Source organism: Nelusetta ayraudi, unplaced genomic scaffold (assembly GCF_046127955.1).
Source record: "Nelusetta ayraudi isolate G7.1 ecotype Tasmania unplaced genomic scaffold, CSIRO-AGI_Nayr_v1 ptg000035l, whole genome shotgun sequence".
NCBI lineage: Eukaryota > Metazoa > Chordata > Actinopteri > Tetraodontiformes > Monacanthidae > Nelusetta > Nelusetta ayraudi.
The window spans coordinates 214049-234915 of NW_027466085.1; positions in this window are offsets into that span (position 1 = coordinate 214049).

Sequence of the window (20867 nt, forward strand, 5' to 3'; positions counted from 1 at the left end):
TACAGTGTGTAAAATCCTACCATCTAGTGGTCAGATGTCAGATTGCTTTAGTGTCAGATTCTGAAGTCAACATTTCACTTTGATTTTCAGAGTGATGACACCCTGGAAAAACTCTCCATCATTTCTTCTCTATTCAGGTTGTGGAGATGTAGTTTGTTAGAGCTCAGCTGTGATTGGCTGCTCTCAGCTCTGAAGTCCAACCCCTCCCAACTCAGACACCTGGAGCTGAGTTGGAACTGCCTTCTGGATTCAACAGTGAAGGTGCTGAGTGGTTTTCTGCAGAGTCCAGACTGTAAACTGGAGGCTCTGAGGTCAGTTCACCCTCTTCACTCTACAACTGCTGCAGTTATTGTTGTCATGACTTTGAATTGAGTTTGTTGAAATTCACTTTGATTCCATTAGAAATGTGTAAAACTGGTTTTAAATTACACACACACACACACACACACACACACACACACACACACACGTATGCGCACATACGCACTCACGCACGCACACACACACACACGCGCGCGTGCGCGCGCACACCCAACTGTGAATGACACTCTCCATCATTTATTCCGTATTCAGGTTGGAGAGGTGCAGGTTGTCAAAGATCAGCTGTGATTGGCTGCTCTCAGCTCTGAAGTCCAACCCCTCCCACCTCAGAGAGCTGGACCTGGCTGAGAACTATCTTCAGGATTCATCAGTTAAGGAGCTGAGTGGTTTTCTGCAGAGTCCAGACTGTAAACTGGAGACTCTGAGGTCAGTTCACCCTCTTCACTCTACAACTTCTATCACTCTTGTTGTTGTCGTCATGATTTTCACTTGACTGCTGTTGGAAATTCAATTTGCAGACACTGGTTTGTGATAGTAATGAATGAAACTGTGCTTGAAGGTACAGTGGGTAAAATCCTCCCATCTAGTGGTCAGATTGCAGATTGCAGATTCTGAAGTGGACATTTCACTTTGATTTTCAGAGTGATGACACCCAGGAAAAACTCTCTATCATTATAAACTCCATCATTTATTCTCTGTTCAGGTTGTGGGGCTGCAATTTGTCAGAGCTCAGCTGTGATTGGCTGCTCTCAGCTCTGAAGTCCAACCCCTCCCACCTCAGAGAGCTGGACCTGAATATGAACCCCCTGAAGGAGTCATCAGTGAAGGAGCCACTGATGGATCTTGTCTACAGCAGTGACCATCAACTGGAGAGTGTGAGGTTAGTACTGGTTTGGAACCAGTGGATGATTGTTCCAGCATCAAAGCCAGTTGATCCCACAGCAGAGGTCCAGTGTTCCCAGTCACAGTGTGAGAGGAGGATGGTGTCGTCCAGCTGCTCCTCATTCATCCAACATCTGCTGCCAAACTGCTTCTTCTCTCAGTTCACCACCTAATTATTGATCAGTTCATCTTCATCAGGCCTCAGTATCAGTCCAACACTCCATGGTCACATGACCTTCTGATGTTCCACACTTGACATGTGACTGAGAGTCTGCTTCTTCTCACCAGTCACTCCATCATCTCCATCAACAGTCAACGTCTCTGTGATGATGCGTTCAAGGACCGTGAGTCCTGACTCCTGCTGTCTCTTCTTATCTTTGCAGGTGGTGGTGAGGATGAGGAGAGTGAAGAGGAGCGCTCCATCTACCTGTGGCTGACAGAACTACAACCAGTGGAGCCAAACAGCAAGCAGCACGCACCAACACTGTGTGGGCGTGTCACGACCTTTGACCCCAGTGCAGCCTGGTGGCTGGCGGACTGCTTCTCCCTACAAGCTGCTGTGGTTACTGGGAGAGACGTCCCAGAAGCCACTGGTGGAGCTGAATCCTCAGTGGAAGAAGCAGGACTTGGAGCAGCTGCTCAGTGAAGGCAGCAGCAACACAACCACTGCTTCTGCTCTCATCATCCACGGCTGGAACATCTCAGCATGAAGGTTCCACACATCAACAACACACTGCTCTGCTCTCACTTCAGAGTTCTATAACATCTTCATTTTGGAGGTGAAAAATACTTTTCAAGAGACTTTATTTCTGCTTCATGATCTTAAATAAGGAAATCATGTGGAAAAGATACAGTGATTCACAACACCTGTGATGGGAACTCAAATCATAATTGAATTATAAGTAAGACAAAAGAAGTTTCCCTCAAAATAATTCATGGTTTTGATGCTTGCCAGATGTTTGTGTGGAGATTTCAGAAGGACGTCAATGAATCAGAAGGAAACCAGATCATTTATTTTATGTGATTATGTTATATCATCCTAACTTTGTTACGAGCTCAAACATTATATTTCAATGATTCAATATTCTGACAATAAAAGCCATCACAACCTCTGACCTGTGTGACCTTGACCTCAACTGACGTTTCATTTCTGCTGCTTTAACACTTTGATTATATATCTCCTGAAGTCCTGCCATGGGGATTCTCCATATCTGAATAACTTGTGTACTCAAACCTTCTGTAGGCCATACCCACTTCTCCACTAGGTCTCAACATAAACCACATGAATCAATGAAAATAAATCTCACTTTTACAAACAAATCCAATTCAGTTCAAATATAATTTAAATAAAATAAATGATACATTATAATTAATCACCAACAGATAAATCAATGCTGGATATGAGGTGGTTTGCCCTCTCTGGGTCGGTGGGGAGGCCCTGCCTCAGGGGGAGGAGTTCCAGCATCTCGGGGTCTTGTTTGGGACGCCTCCCTAGGGAGGTGTTCCAGGCATGTCCCACCAGGAGGAGACCCTGCTGGAGGGACCAGGTCTCTGGGCTGGACTGGGAAGCCTTGGGGTCCCACTGGAGGAGCTGGAGGAGGTGACTGGGTCCAGGGAAGTCTGGGGGTCTCTGCTGAGGCTGCTGCCCCCGAGACCTGACTCCGGATACGGCAGTAGAAGATGGATGGATGGATGGATGGATGCCAGGTGATAGAACATTTCATAAAAACAGACTCTGCATTATAACTTCTATTACACTCTAAATAACCCACTCCAATATAACTGCACTCGTCCTTCTCTCACATTACATTGGATCACAATGACCAAACAACACAACAAAGACAATGATCCAACTGTACTGCCACGTCCAGACTCAGTGTAGGTCTGTAGGCCTCTTGGACCTTCATGTGAACCACTGCGTGTTGACTGGAGGTGAAACATGGCTGACTGCTGTCCTCCTACCTGGACAATGCAATCTCACTTTCAATCTCACAGCCACTAAAAAACCTGATTGTGATTGAGAGGTCCTCAGCAGCCAATCACTGTTGGGAGTCCAGCCTTCAAACACTCCTCCTGAATCCACAGTCACATCTGTGAGCATCTGGAACTTTGGCCCTGATCCTCCACACCACACAACTTGGGATGACAGCGCCACCTACCTGGATCCTTTCAGCAGCCAGTCCATGTTCTGACCCGTTTCCACTGTGGCCTCTTGGCTCATCTGGACCGGAGTCTGGATCATCAGTGTCCAGGTTCATGGAATCTGTCAGAGTGCCGCCGTCCTGTCATGTAATGATAGAGAATCACTCTATTTATACTAATGTGCAGGACCACTAGAGTGTCATTTCTTCACTGCTGTCAGCAACAAGCATTTGGTGTCACACTGGTGTACAACACTTATGGGCTAATTAATAAGAAATGACATATTTATGAATCACCCGCAATGCCCAGATTGTTGCTGCTTATCTGCTGATATGAGCCGTCAACTGTTGCAATATAGAACCACGGGCAGGAAATTACAATTAGTGTAGAGTGTATTATAATTTAAAACTTTACTAACGGTAGTTCTTTAAAGAATTTAGCAGGGATGGAACAGGCTAACGTGACGACGTCACTTGTAAAACGGTAGGAGCTCAACCTGCTGTCACGGTGAAAACTCCGTGTTACGTCCCGTCGAGGGGGACCGAGACGCAACGTGTGGGACACCTTCCCCCACTCCCAAGCCTCATTAATTTCTCACGGCAGTTGGCAGTTTCAACAAAAACATTTATGAATCAGTAAATGAAAGAAACAAAACAACTTAACCGGTGGGCAGCAAAGGCTTCAGGGTGGGCCCAGGCCAAAATAATAAACCAAACTCCAACTAGCTTGCCTTAAGAACTAACTAAAGAAAGAAAGAGAAGCCAAATACAGAAAGGCTAACCTCCCTACATACTTAATAAACAGGAGAAAAGAGGGGACAAAGAAAATGGCAGCCCACCCCTACGGCTGCGTGCTCTAACACCATTTCAGAAGTGACTAACTGCAGACTTGGGAGCGGAGGAGGGATGACCGTCAGGCTGGCTCGACTGCTCCTCCTTCTCAGCCGTGGCGCGTCCAATCAGCAGCCGACATTCAGGACCGCACCTGCAAGGCGTCATCCACTCTCACACACACACACAGACACAAACATAGAGGCACCTAGACCCACCCGTGGGTCATAACACCCCCTCCCTTAAGAACCAAACCCTATTAACATACCGACAAACAAAACTAAACAAGAAAACCCTCAGTTCCCCCGAAATAAGAATTTCGCAGCTAGTCCACATGTACACGTGATAATGCATCTGCCAACACAATATCAAGATCCCTAGATAGTAAGTTTGATAGATGGATAGAAATAGATAAGTTAGTTAAAGTTACACACACACACACACACACACTCGCACATATATGTACATATATAATATATATATTATATATATATTTTTATTAACCTCTTTCAATGAACTCCAAAACATACATGGTCAAAATCCACATTATTTATGTTGTTGTTTTTTTTAAATGCTCATACAAAACACAAAAAAGTGGAGGGTGAGTTGTCTGAATTGGGTTCAGTGAGTGTCACATTCACTTCCCCGAGGTGATTGGTGGAGTGACGAGTCATCCAGCACGTGACCTCTACGATGAGCTTCCTCCCACGGAAGTACCATAGGAGGACACGGATTAAATAGTATTACTTGTCCAACAGAAGGCTGTATTATGGTGTACATAATATAAAACTTTGGCCCAGTTCTGCTTGTATTGCATTGTATTAGTTGGTGTTCCTGAAGTTTCATTTTTCGTCCCTTTTTATTTTTTTTACATCCATGTTTGTGATGAAATAGTATTGTGAATCGCTAGCTCGCATTGCATGCTGGGAAACAGCGTCACTCGAGGAAGTTTTGGCTTCGCTGACACGGTCCTGAAGGGAAGTGGGTTTTAGTGCACTGGAACGGGATGAATGTGTTTAATCAAGCAGTACAAACCTGATTAATTGTCTTAATACTTCACTTGGAATGGCCATATTGTTTAGGATTAGAATTAGATGACAACTTCTTCACAATATTTGCAACTATTCAATTTGACCAGCAGGTGTCAGTAGAAGACGAAATTTCATGTTGACTATTTCCTAATGGAAGTGCTCTCTTGACATTGGATTTTTCTCATAATTATTTGAAGTGTAGGCCTGTATCTGCACACAATTTGGAATTCGTTCCAGCGCCCTGAGCTGTAAATTTGGACGGTGTAAAAGGAAAATGGCCAGCTGCAGCAGAAAAGTGGACATATGTATACATATATACATATATACATATATATATATATATATATATATATATATATATATATATATATATATATATATATATATATATATATATATATATATATATATATACATATATATATATATATATATATGAATATATGTATATATGTATATATATATATACATATATACATATATATATATATATATATATGTATATATATATATATATGAATATATGTATATATGTATATATATATATACATATATACATATATATATATATATATGTATATATATATATATGTATATATATATATATGTATATATATATATATATATGTATATATATATATATATATATATATATATATATATATATATATATATCTGCAATTCATATTTTAACAGTTTATATAGACCCCTCAGGCTCCATTCAAAATGGGGGTTATTGTAGGAGAGTTGCAGTCAATTGAGATTTGGAGAGAGTTTGGATTACTAGATTTTGGATAGTGTTTATAGTTTGGAGTGTTTGAGACTAGATAGCGTTTCGTTTGGAGATAGTTTTGAGAGCTTAGGGAGAGAGTGAGGAGAGGAGAGGTGATAGGATGGAGCCCCCTGTCCTGTACATCAATGTCCATGTTACACAAGCATCTATGCCAGGGGTGCCCATTACGTCCATCGCGATCTACTGGTCAATTGCGAAGGGAGTTTGGGTGATCGCATGGAGAGAGAGAGGGAGAGAGGGAGACAATCGTTGCGGTTGAGTGAGTTAGTGAACGGAAAAGTGAACACTCGTAATTTCTGGAAATAATGCGGTGGATGTGACACTCACTGAACCCAATTCAGACAACTCACCCTCCACTTTTTTTGTTTTGTATGAGCATTTTAAAAAAACCACAACATAAATAATATGGATTTTGACCATGTATGTTTTGGAGTTCATTGAAAGAGGTTAATAAAAATATATATATAATATATATATTATATATGTACATATATGTGCGAGTGTGTGTGTGTGTGTGTGTGTGTAACTTTAACTAACTTATCTAGTTCTATCCATCTATCAAACTTACTATCTAGGGATCTTGATATTGTGTTGGCAGATGCATTATCACGTGTACATGTGGACTAGCTGCGAAATTCTTATTTCGGGGGAACTGAGGGTTTTCTTGTTTAGTTTTGTTTGTAGGTATGTTAATAGGGTTTGGTTCTTAAGGGAGGGGGTGTTATGACCCACGGGTGGGTCTAGGTGCCTCTATGTTTGTGTCTGTGTGTGTGTGTGAGAGTGGATGACGCCTTGCAGGTGCGGTCCTGGATGTCGGCTGCTGATTGGACGCGCCACGGCTGAGAAGGAGGAGCAGTCGAGCCAGCCTGACGGTCATCCCTCCTCCGCTCCAAAGTCTGCAGTTAGTCACTTCTGAAATGGTGTTAGAGCACGCAGCCGTAGGGGTGGGCTGCCATTTTCTTTGTCCCCTCTTTTCTCCTGTTTAATTAGTGTGGAGGGAGGTTAGCCTTTCTGTATTTGGCTTCTCTTTCTTTCTTTAGTTAGTTCTTAAGGCGAGCTAGTTGGAGTTTGGTTTATTATTTTGGCCTGGGCCCACCCTGAAGCCTTTGCTGCCCACCGGTTAAGTTGTTTTGTTTATTTCATTTACTGATCAATAAATGTTTTTGTTGAAAACCGCCAACTGCCGTGAGAAATTAATGAGGCTTGGGAGTGGGGGAAGGTGTCCCACACGTTGCGTCTCGGTCCCCCTCGACGGGACGTAACACAGAGTTTTCACCGTGACAGCAGGTTGAGCTCCTACCGTTTTACAAGTGACGTCGTCACGTTAGCCTTTTCCATCCCTGCTAAATTCTTTAAAGAACTACTGTAAGTAAACTTTTAAATTATAATACACTCTACACTAATTGTAATTTCCTGCCCGTGGTTCTATATTGCAACAGTTGACGGCTCATATCAGCAGATAAGCAGCAACAATCTGGGCATTGCGGGTGATTCATAAATATGTCATTTCTTATTAATTAGCCCATAAGTGTTGTACACCAGTGTGACACCAAATGCTTGTTGCTGACAGCAGTGAAGAAATGACACTCTAGTGGTTCTGCACATTAGTATAAATAGATTGATTCTCTATCATTACATCACAGGACGGCGGCACTCTGACAGATTCCATGAACCTGGACACTGATGATCCAGACTCCGGTCCAGATGAGCCAACAGGCCACAGTGGAAACGGGTCAGAGCATGGACTGGCTGCTGAAAGGATCCAGGTAGGTGGCGCTGTCATCCCAAGTTGTGTGGTGTGGAGGATCAGGGCCAAAGATCCAGATGCTCACAGATGTGACTGTGGATTCAGGAGGAGTGTTTGAAGGCTGGACTCCCAACAGTGATTGGCTGCTGAGGACCTCTCAATCACAATCAGGTTTTTTAGTGGCTGTGAGATTGAAAGTGAGATTGCATTGTCCAGGGAGGAGGACAGCAGTCAGCCATGTTTCACCTCCAGTCAACATGCAGTGGTTCACATGAAGGTCCAAGAGGCCTACAGACCTACACTGAGTCTGGAAGTGGCAGTACAGTTGGATCATTGTCTTTGTTGTGTTGTTTGGTCATTGTGATCCAATGTAATGTGAGAGAAGGACGAGTGCAGTTATATTGGAGTGAGTTATTTAGAGTGGAATAGAAGTTATAATGCAGAGTCTGTTTTTATGAAATGTTCTATCACCTGGCAACCATCCATCCATCCATCCATCCATCCATCCATCCATCTTCTACTGCCGTATCCGGAGTCAGGTCTCGGGGGCAGCAGCCTCAGCAGAGACCCGCAGAGACCCCCAGACTTCCCTGGACCCAGTCACCTCCTCCAGCTCCTCCAGTGGGACCCCAAGGCTTCCCAGTCCAGCCCAGAGACCTGGTCCCTCCAGCAGGGTCTCCTCCTGGTGGGACATGCCTGGAACACCTCCCCAGGGAGGCGTCCCAAAAAAGACCCCGAGATGCTGGAACTCCTCCCCCTGAGGCAGGGCCTCCCCACCGACCCAGAGAGGGCAAACCACCTCATATCCAGCATTGATTTATCTGTTGGTGATTAATGATAATGTATCATTTATTTTATTTAAATTATATTTGAACTGAATTGGATTTGTTTGTAAAAGTGAGATTTATTTTCATTGATTCATGTAGTTTATGTTGAGACCTAGTGGAGAAGTGGGTATGGCCTACAGAAGGTTTGAGTACACAAGTTATTCAGATATGGAGAATCCCCATGGTAGGACTTCAGGAGATATATAATCAAAGTGTTAAAGCAGCAGAAATGAAACGTCAGTTGAGGTCAAGGTCACACAGGTTGTGATGGCTTTTATTGTCAGAATATTGAATCATTGAAATATAATGTTTGAGCTCGTAACAAAGTTAGGATGATATAACATAATCACATAAAATAAATGATCTGGTTTCCTTCTGATTCATTGACGTCCTTCTGAAATCTCCACACAAACATCTGGCAAGCATCAAAACCATGAATTATTTTGAGGGAAACTTCTTTTGTCTTACTTATGATTCAATTATGATTTGAGTTCCAATCACAGGTGTTGTGAATCACTTTATCTTTTCCACATGATTTCCTCATTTAAGATCATGAAGCAGAAATAAAGTCTCTTGAAAAGTATTTTTCACCTCCAAAATGAAGATGTTATAGAAGTCTGAAGTGAGAGCAGAGCAGTGTGTTGTTGACGTGTGGAACCTTCATGCTGAGATGTTCCAGCCGTGGATGATGAGAGCAGAAGCAGTGGTTGTGTTGCTGCTGCCTTCACTGAGCAGCTGCTCCAAGTCCTGCTTCTTCCACTGAGGATTCAGCTCCACCAGTGGCTTCTGGGACGTCTCTCCCAGTAACCACAGCAGCTTGTAGGGAGAAGCAGTCCGCCAGCCACCAGGCTGCACTGGGGTCAAAGGTCGTGACACGCCCACACAGTGTTGGTGCGTGCAGCTTGCTGTTTGGCTCCACTGGTTGTAGTTCTGTCAGCCACCACTAGATGGAGCGCTCCTCTTCACTCTCCTCATCCTCACCACCACCTGCAAAGATAAGAAGAGACAGCAGGAGTCAGGACTCACGGTCCTTGAACGCATCATCACAGAGATGTTGACTGTTGATGAAGATGATGGAGTGACTGGTGAGAAGAAGCAGACTCTCAGTCACATGTCAAGTGTGGAACATCAGAAGGTCATGTGACCATGGAGTGTTGGACTGATACTGAGGCCTGATGAAGATGAACTGATCAATAATTGGGTGGTGAACTGAGAGAAGAAGCAGTTTGGCAGCAGATGTTGGATGAATGAGGAGCAGCTGGACGTCACCATCCTCCTCTCACACTGTGACTGGGAACACTGGACCTCTGCTGTGGGATCAACTGGCTTTGGTGCTGGAACCATCACCCACTGGTTCCAAACCAGTACTAACCTCACACTCTCCAGTTGATGGTCACTGCTGTAGACAAGATCCATCAGTGGCTTCACTGATGACTCCTTCAAGGGGTTCATATTCAGGTCCAGCTCTCTGAGGTGGGAGGGGTTGGACTTCAGAGCTGAGAGCAGCCAATCACAGCTGAGCTCTGACAAATTGCAGCCCCACAACCTGAACAGAGAATAAATTATGGAATTTATAATGATGGAGAGTTTTTCCTGGGTGTCATCACTCTGAAAATCAAAGTGAAATGTCCACTTCAGCATCTGCAATCTGCAATCTGACCACTAGATGGGAGGATTTTACCCACTGTACCTTCAAGCCCAGTTTCATTCATTACTATCACAAACCAGTGTCTGCAAATTGAATTTCCAACAGCAGTAAAGTGAAAATCATGACGACAACAACAAGAGTTATAGAAGTTGTAGAGTGAAGAGGGTGAACTGACCTCAGAGACTCCAGTTTACAGTCTGGACTCTGCAGAAAACCACTCAGCTCCTTAACTGATGAATCCTGAAGATAGTTCTCAGCCAGGTCCAGCTCTCTGAGGTGGGAGGGGTTGGACTTCAGAGCTGTGAGCAGCCAATCACAGCTGAGCTTTGACAACCTGCAGCCCTCCAACCTGAATAGAGAAGAAATGATGGAGAGTTTAGAATCAAAGTCAAATGTCGACTTTAGAATCTGACACTCAACAAAGGAGAGAGGGTGAGTGAATGAGCGCTGCAATCTGAAATCTGACCACCAGATGGCAGGATTTTACACTCTGTACCGTTAAACCAGGGGTGCTCACACTTTTTCAACATGCAAGCGACTTTTAAAATGACCAAGTCAAAAAGATCTACCTACTATACAATCGGTGTGTGTGTGTGTGTGTGTGTGTGTGTGTGTGTGTGTGTGTGTGTGTGTGTGTAACGCACATGTTTTGCTAGCAGCATCTCCCAGGATCTCCGGTGCTTCTGCTGTGCGTGACTTTGAAGCGTATTTTCCGAGCGAGGCGTCAAAACAAAATTCAGTACATCGGACATTATGACCAAGGGCCAATTCCAATTCCTCCCTTAACTCCTCAATCTTTGGCCCTCAATCTTGGCCCTCAAAAATAAGTGTAAGGGCTTAGAAATGGGACACCCCTTAAGTGCAGTTACGTCTTCAGACTGTGGGGGGCTGCCGTACGCCAAAGCTAAGTCCAGTCTGTCAAGAAGACGACAACGACGAAGAAGAAGGAGAAGAAGAAAAAGACGATGAAAAAGAAGAAGTCCTCCGTCGCTACACAACGAGGTACACAAGTAACGTGAAGCCGGGACCGCCGGTCCGGCTGACAAACATCGTAAAGTAAAAAAAATAAAAATGTTACGCAACAACGATGTCAATAATCCATAAAAAACTCTTAAACTAAGACAATAAAATGGTTTCGTAATATTTATATCTTTATTAACTAAGAAAATATTTCCATTTGTAGCTCGCTTTTTCGTCGCCATCTTTTTCGAAGATGTCTTGGCGAAAATACGCAATGCCTTCTGGGTAGCCCTCACTGCCAAGGGTGGTCCCGGAGAATCTCAATATTGAGGGCGATACAGCCCTTAATCTCCTCCCTCAACTGGACGTTCTTAGAATCGGGACAGCATTTGCACCTAGCAGAGAGTGCGCATTTTTGAGATTGAGGGTTGAGATTGAGGGTTAAGGGAGGAATTGGAATTCACCCCAAGATCAACCACAACCACCGTGTTTTCTAATCATTGACTTCCTGCCTGAACCATTCTACCTGCTGGAAGTGACAAGGACTCCACACGATTGACCTAATGGACACCCCTGCTTCAAACCCAGTTCTACTCATTTCAAACACAAACCAGTGTCTGCAAATTGAATTTCCAACAGCAGTGAAGTGAAAATCATGACGACAACAACAAGAGTGATAGAAGTTGGAGAGTGAAGAGGGTGAACTGACCTCAGAGTCTCCAGTTTACAATCTGGACTCTGCAGAAAACCACTCAGAACCTTCACTAATGAATCCTGCAGCTGGTTCTGACTCAGGTCCAGGTGTCTGAGGTGGGAGGGGTTGGATTTCAGAGCTGAGAGCAGCCAATCACAGCTGAGCTTTGACAACCAGCAGTACTCCAACCTGAATAGAGAAGAAATGATGGACAGTTTATAACGATGGAATTTTACCAGGGTGTCATCACTCTGAACATCAAAGTGAAACGTCGACTTCAGAATCTGCAACAAAAGCAGTCTGCAATCTGACCACTAGATGGGAGGATTTTACCCACTGTACCTTCAAGCCCAGTTTAGGGCGTGTTTTCATTGCCTTGCCTCACCACGGTTCGCCTCGGTACGATTGCGTTTTCATTGGCTCTGTGATTACGAGACCGTGGGCGGAGTCGACACGGTAAAGCGGGACAATGTTTTCCCCAGCATCACTTCTGTGCGATACACAACAGCGCAGCGATGGACAAAGTAGAAGTTGTTTCATACCTGCTGCTCGGTCTGTGGTTGCTTTTCTGTTCAAGAAAGAACACTTTCCCTCACTGAAGTCACAGTTGATCATTTATGCAGCAACATTTATAATTTATTGTTTCGTTTTCCATGCGAGCAAATGTGTAGTTCAACCTTCATATTTTCACCAAAAGTAAACACGAGACGGATACAACGGGAAATAGCGTTTATTTAAAAACAAACAAACAGAAAAACAGACAGCAAACACGCCTCCTTATTTGAAATAGCTGCCCTCGCGAGCCAAGGACGACTTTGTTATATGCCGCGGTGTTTGAGGCTTCCTCGCGGCCAAGAGCCACGTCCTCTCGACGAATCAGTATTTCTTCTCTCCTAAAGACTCCTGGGGTTCCCTAGCTTACCGCGCCTCACGCAGGAGCAACTCGATTGTTTGTTTTCTTTACCGAGCGCTTCGCCATTTGCCGTTTGTCGTTTTCGCGAATATGGTTGAACACACTCGCGACGTCGAGGGCATTCCCGGTTCGCCTGCCTCTCCCCAAAAGACGAAAGTAAACATGTATTGAAAAAGCTGTTTTCAAAAACTGTATACACATAAATGTATTTGTACAACACCAATAGTAGCTATTTGTATTCACGGTAAAATGTACCTGACACGGAAGTTCTGTGTCAAAGGAGTTGGCGTGGATGTCCGCTCTGACAGGGAACATCGACGCGGACACGGAGCCAATCCAGTGCCCTGCTCGTCGCTACGTCACCACTAAACTCGCTTCGTCTTGCTCGGACCCTGGGGGATTGAGGTACCAAAACAGCGCCCCCTACAACTGTGTAGCGGCCAGTGCAAACACCCTAACACCATACCATGGCGAGGCGAGGTGAGGCAATGAAAACACGCCCTTTCATTCATTATCAAAAAAAAAGTGTCTGCAAATTGAATTTCCAACAGCAGTGAAGTGAAAATCATGACAACAACAACAAGAGTGATAGAAGTTGTAGAGTGAAGAGGGTGAACTGACCTCAGAGTCTCCAGTTTACAGTCTGGACTCTGCAGAAAACCACTCAGCTCCTTCACTGATGAATCCTTAAGGTGGTTCCAACTCAGGTTCAGCTCTCTGAGGTGGGAGGGGTTGGACTTCAGAGCTGAGAGCAGCCAATCACAGCTGAGCTTTGTCAACCAGCAGTTCTCCAGCCTGAATAAAGAATCAATATTTGATTTCTTCCATGGTGTAAATGTCATATTCAGAGTCATTTCTCCCTGTTGATGATCCAGATGTGCAGCTGTTGGGATCACTGAGTCATTCCCTCAAAGGAGTCATTGTGCCAGTGGGTAGTCAACACAATAACAACAGCAGTGTGTCAGTCAGTGTGCAGCCAATCAGCAGTGAAGATGGAAAATAATCAGTGAGTCCTTTGTGTGCTTGTGGCTGTTTTCAGTCATCAGAGTCTCGTTACAAGTCAAACACATTCAAAGGACAAGATGAAGAAATACTGCTGCACTATTAATCTGCCTCTAATATTTCTTCACACGATCTTCTGCTCAGTCATGTGACCTTCATCACCAATCAACAACTTCCATTGAGCTCCAAAGTGACTGGAGACATTTTCCACACTTTCTTCCACCATCCAAAGTCTTTTCTGGCTGCAGATTGTTGACATGAAAATATCAACAACATCCACTTTGTCTAGAGGAGTCTTTAATATCTGCTTCAAAGTCTTCACACTGAGCAGCGTTACACACCAGTTGTCATCTGCTGACACACACTGTCCACCAGTAGAAAGCAGGAACTGACCTGAGAACTTCCAGTCTGCAGTTTGGACTCTGCAGTCCAGCACAGAGCAGCTTCACTCCAGGATCCCTCAGGAAGTTCTCACTCAGGTCCATCAGTGTGAGGTGGGAGGGGCTGGACTGCAGAGCTGAAGACACCACTGCACACTGAAGCTCTGAGAGTTCACTGGATGAAGGAGAGCAGAGAGAGAAGTTGTGGTCGACATGTGAGATTCTAAAGACAGTGAAAGTGAATCAAGACTCATTAATGTCTGATCATCATCATCATCATCATCATCATCATCACCATCACCATCATCATGTAAATGGAGGGAAGTCCCGCGGTGGTGCAGCATGTGTTTACATCTGTGGTGCGTGGTGCCGGGACACTGCAGTGGTATGCAAACACTGTTCACCACTGGCACAGTTGATGATCATAAAGTGCCGTCCATTCTATCTGCCCTGGCAGTTTACTGCCATTTTGCTAGTTGCAGTTTACATCCCTCCCACCAACAACAGCAGTGAGAGGAACGCTGCACTCAATGAACTGTACCAGGCCATCAGTGATCAACAGACAGCAAACCCAAAAGCTTTACCATCCTCACTGGAGATTTTAGTCATGCTGACCTCAGGACTGTCCTTCCAAAAGTCCAACGCTTTGTATGTGGAGGTGTTCCGAGGGAGGAGCAGGGCTCGTGCTCATGTGCGATCAATTCCACAAGGATTGGGACGCTCAAAGGAAATGGGTGTGCGTTTGTGCGTTCGCAACATTTTGAACATCCAGATTTTTTTGTTTCAGGATGAAATCCATGTACGTTTTTGTAAATGAAGCCCCAGGTCCTCAGTGTCTCCACTACAGTGTCCTCAGTGCAGCTTCACACTCCAGTGTGTTCCAGCCACTGAGTGTCAACACGTCCTGTTGTGACTGACAGTGTTGCTCTGATCTGCTGCTTCAACTCAACATGATGCTCAGTTGTGTATAAAGTCACTGCAGCTTGGAGCTCCACTGGATCAGAGATCCTTCACTGGCGTCTCTTCGGACTCCACTGCATCTTTGATCCAACTGCTGTTTTATTGTCTGCTGCCAAATGAAGGAAGGATGTGATGTGTTTGTGTGTTCAATGTGTTGATTGTGTTGATTGACTGTGTAGTTCCACAGTTTTCATTCATGTAGCCGCTCTTTACCTTTGACGCTCAGGTGTCTTCAATGTCCCTCCGTCATACCAGCACCACTACATCATTCATAAATTGATGAGACGTGGGTTCCATTTAACTCGTTTATTTTCCTTCTTGAGTTTTTGGTTCGAGGCAACACAGACAACGTGAGGTCAAAAGAATTTTTGGCTCACCAACCACTCCGGCTTGACCCGCTTTCCATCAAACAAACATTTCGGCCATTTTTCTTTCTCGACCTAAAATAGCTGCGGGTCACCTTTCAAAATAAAATAACGGCTTCAGCATCAGAATCGGATGGTCTTGGTTCCCTTTCTTGAAGAACTTGGCAGTTGTCAGCCGGAAGGCATCTTGCACTGTACCCCTGACGACGCCATTAACTTCGTCCAGCCGTGCAACGTAGGGCTCTTTCATCAGACGTTGACTGATACATGACTGAACGAATGGCTCGCGGCTTAGCGCATCAGCGACAATGTTCTTAACGCCAGGGACATACTTCAGATCGAAATCGAATGCGGCAAGCTTAGCAACCCATCTTTGTTCACATGCGTCCAAACATGGCTTTGTTAAGATGTAGGACAATGGGCAATGACAATGACCAAACTTGTCACAAATGGCCCATTTTAACGCCAGGAATTCCAACCTGTGCGCTGGATAGTTAATTTGTGATCGGGACAGTGTCTTGCTGGTGAAAGCGACAGGTCGAGCAACAGTCTCACCTGGTGGCACTTGAGACAGGACTGCGCCAATGCCATCAAACGACGCATCAACAGCGAGAACGAAGGGCTCACTGAAGTTGGGGTGGGATAAGGTGACATTGCAAGCTAATTCATTCTTCAGGGTCTGGAACGAATCTTTGCATGCAGCAGTCCAGTCGCTCGCCATAAGCGCTGGTGGAGCAGATGATCGCTTTTTCACCTTCCTGCCTCTCATGGCCTTATGCTGCACCTGCCTTCCAGAGAGGAGTCTGAACAAGGGTTTTGCTTTAGCAGAGCAGTCAGCTATGAAGTGCTGATAGTAGAAGATTAGGCCCAGGAAAGAATTAATCTCACACCATCACTCTCCATCAGGTCAGCCTCTCCCACATCCATGATGGCTTTCATCTTGTCAGGGTCCTTCATCACCCCGTCCCCACAAATGACATGTCCCAGGAACCTTACTGACCTCCGCAAGAGATGACACTTCTTGGGGGCCAGTTTGAGTTTGTGACTTTTCAGACGGGAGAACACCATCTCTAGACGCTCAAGCGCCTGCTGTTCAGTTGGGGCAAAGACCATCAGGTCATCAAGATAGCAGAGCAGACTAGTGAAGTTTTCATCCCCGAAGATTGACATCATCATTCGCATGAATGTTGCAGGACTGTTGGACAGACCTTGTGGCATTCTGTTGTACTAGTGGAGGCCAAAAGGTGAAGAGAAAGCTGTGTATTTTTTGTGATCTTCATGGAGTGGCACATTGTAGAAGCCAGACGTCAAGTCCATGGTGGAGAAGAAGACATTTCCTCCAAGTGCAACCCACCGATCCTGGGGTGCCTTGGGCCAGGCCGTCGAGTCGGACCATGAACAGGACTGTTTGAAGCTGGGGAAGATCTTTGCAGGAGCACCTTCTCCAGCATGTTAATAAGGCGGTTCAGGGCATCAGGGTCAGTGGCCTGTGGCTGCAGTGGGCTCTGTTCTTCAGCAGGTGGTGCAGGTGGCGAGACAGCAGCAAGAGCATTCACTGACACCCTTTCTCTGGAAGTTCTGTTCACTGACATCATTTCAGAATGATATTCGTTCAGAATGTCTTGGACTTCACGAGCAGTCCACTTGTCTATCGTCTTCGACCTGAAGGTCATGGCGAGCTCAGTAGAAGGGCAGTTCTTTATGAACATTCGAGTCACCTCAGTGCTGGGGCTGTCCAGTGACTTTCCTTGCTCCTTCAGACGTTCAATGGCCAAGTCAACAGCGCGGTTCAGTCTAAGCCAGTAGTCAAAGGCATCCTCACCCTTCCCAGGAAGAGTGGTGTAAAAGTCTGCTAATGGGAGTGGTGAACACGGAACACAATCAAAGTGCTTCCGCAAGAGACCATAAATGGCATTGGGGTTACAGGTGATGTTAATACCACTGTTCCTGGTCCCAAACCTGACAACATCCTTTGCTTTGCCACCAAGATGAACAAGGATCTCCTCCGCTTGTTCCTCAGGTTGCAGATTCCCCCTCTTAATGAAACTCCTCATGAGCTCCTCCCACTCCTGGACGGAAACAGAGTCTGAGTTGTCTCCTCTGAAGCAGGGGGGCTCCTTCAGCTTTCGATGAGGGACATATTGCAAATGGGACACGTCAAAAGCATTTGTGGCAGACACATTTGCATGGCTAGGTCGAGGGGTAGCACTCTGTAAAGGGGAACTGGCTAGCATATCAGCATGGGCAGGTGAAGGGGCAGCACTGAGTAAAGGGGTAGTGACAGATGCACTGAGGTGAGAGATAATGTCCTGTGCCACCCGCTGGCTGACCTGTTGAATCAATGCATCACCCATCTGACCTACAATACTAGCAGCAATAACATCAGGGGTAGGTGCAGGGGAACACGTGCTGTGCCTGTCCGGGACAGGGGAATGCGTGCCCTGGCTAGCAAGGGCATGAGGGTTTGCATCTGAGTTGGGGGGAGGGATAACACCAGTACTGAGCAAGGGGCGCCCAGGTGTACACTGATTACCCAACACTACACCACCCCCCTGAACAGGACTCTCAAACAGTAAACTTGAAGGATGCATAAAACCCCTCCCTCTGCCAGCACCAAAAGGAGTTACAAAAACATTACCCTGAGGATTACTCATCTTTCCAAAAAGTTAACAAAACACAATACCACAAAACAAAAGGATGAAACCACAAATGGCCTAGACTGGAAACTGGAAACAAAAAAAATAAAAAAAAATAAAATAAAATAAAATAAAAGTACATAAACCCTCTATCTGATGTCTAACACTGCACAAAAGCAACACATCTGACCGACTTCAGTGACCGCAGATGAACAGCAGCAGCAGAACAGTCCCCGGGTCGCTCTGCAGCATCGGTAGCACAACAAAAGAGTCTCGAGTCACGGCACCAATGTGACCTCTCCTATTCTGTCCTGCTTGCTGTATAATGAAGACTTGCAGAAGTCAGGTGAGGAGCAGCAGTTTATTCTCTGAAACAGAATGGGACACAACCATAACTTGCTCCGTGAAACTTCACCTCCTGCTTCATGGGCTTCCTCTGTACTGAAGTAGTGATCGTATAGTTGTTGTTTCTACAATACAAATAATATTAAAAATAAAATACATTTTTCTACAAAATACAAAAAAATGACATTCGCAATTTCAATAATTCGCTCCCTAAAGCTCCATTTTTATACACTGTAACATTCTTCCAGTTACACACACATACCTGAAACAGAATGGGACACAACCATAACTTGCTCCGTGAAACTTGGTCACCTCCTGCAGAGACAACGTGCTCCGTATGAGAGCTGCGTGCTGCTAATGGACATGCTAGCATGCTAATCGTTTTTAATAGCAACAAAAAAAAACGAACTTTGCTAAAAAAAAAAAATTAAAAAAATAAATGAAAGACACCAGCACACATTTAAACACTGAAACACAGTTAGATGAAGCATAGCTCAACTTATTGCATTAATTTCTGTCTCAGCAGGGAGGAGACCGTCTCACCTGCTTCATGGGCTTCCTCTGTACTGAGGATCGCCCAGAATGCAAAGCGCTAACTTCAAAATAAAATACAAAATAAAATAAAAATAAAATATAAAGAGCCATGGCTGTGCCCCAACCAAGTTTAACATGATTGAACACAATTTATTTTGTGTGCGTGTGTGAGAGAGAGAGTGGATGACGCCTTGCAGGTGCGGTCCTGGATGTCGGCTGCTGATTGGACGCGCCATGGCTGAGAAGGAGGAGCAGTCGAGCCAGCCTGACTGTCATCCCTCCTCCGCTCCCAAGTCTGCAGTTAGTCACTTCTGAAATGGTGTTAGAGCACGCAGCCGTAGGTAGTGATGGCCGATGGAGGCTTTGTTGAAGCTTCGACACTTGTTTCAAAAAATGGTTCATTACTCGAGGCTTCAATGACACAGTGCTCGAGGAGGTCATCTAGTGCTCAATAAAATGAAGTGCAATAGAAACGTGTTCATTGTTTCATAGGTTGTTTGGGATTTGATTCGCCATGCATTCTTGTTGGACAACACTACATGGTTGTACGGTTCAATGCTGACACAATAAAATAAAAATGAAAAATAAAGACAATGTCTCTTTTTTGGGACGACTGATTGTAGTAGACTATAGCTCTATACTTAGCCTGACAGTTTGTGCAATGAATTATATTATATCCTAAAACAAGACTAAATAGCCCATAGTTTAAAAATATGTTCAATAGTAAGTGTTCAGTGGGTCAGATGTCAAATGTGATCTATTTAAAATGTAGAATAGATGAGCTAAATAACACATATATAATACACGTTGATGGGAATTGAACCGTCGGCTCAGTCTTGCAAGTCCAAGATTGTCATAATGTACCACAAACCCAAATCACACTCCCTTTTTTCATCGAAGCTGTTTGAGTAGCGTTAGCACACCGTGATTCCTCATCAACTACAGGCCTACACTTCAAATAATTATGAGAAAAATACAACGTAAAGAGAGCACTTCAATTAGGAAATAGTCAACATGAAATTTCGTCTTCTACTGACACCTGCTGGTCAAATTGAATAGTTGCAAATATTGTGAAGAAGTTGTCATCTAATTCTAATCATAAACAATATGGCCATTCGAAGTGAAGTATTAAGACAATTAATCAGGTTTGTACTGCTTGATTAAACACATTCATCCCGTTCCAGTGCAATAAAACCCACTTCCCTTCAGGATCGTGTCAGCGAAGCCAAAACTTCCTTGAGTGACGCTGTTTCCCAGCATGCAATGCGAGCTAGCGATTCACAATACTATTTCATCACAAACATGGATGTAAAAAATAAAAAGGGACGAAAAATGAAACTTCAGGAACACCAACCATTGCAATACAAGCAGAACTGGGCCGAAGTTTTATATTATGTACACCATAATACAGCCTTCTGGTGGACAAGCCATACTATTTAATCCGTGTCCTCCTATGGCACTTCCGTGGGTGGAAGCTCGTCGTAGAGGTCACGTGCTGGTTGCGCATCACTCCACCGATCACCTCAGGGAAGGTCGTTGCCCTTGCAGAGTACCTGATTCAGGTGAGTATATGGAAAATATGGGTCAATGTGGTCAGTCGTAACAAGAGAAGCTTGCTGGCAAAAATAATGCACTACAAGTGGATGTGACACTTTTTTTTTGTTTTGTATGAGCATTTAAAAAAACAACATAATAATAATATGGATTTTGACCATGTATGTTTTGGAGTTCATTGAAAGAGGTTAATATATATATGTATATATATATATATATATATGTGCGTGTGTGTAACTTTAACTAACTTATCTCTTTCTATCCATCTATCAAACTTACTATCTAGGGATCTATCTACTACTA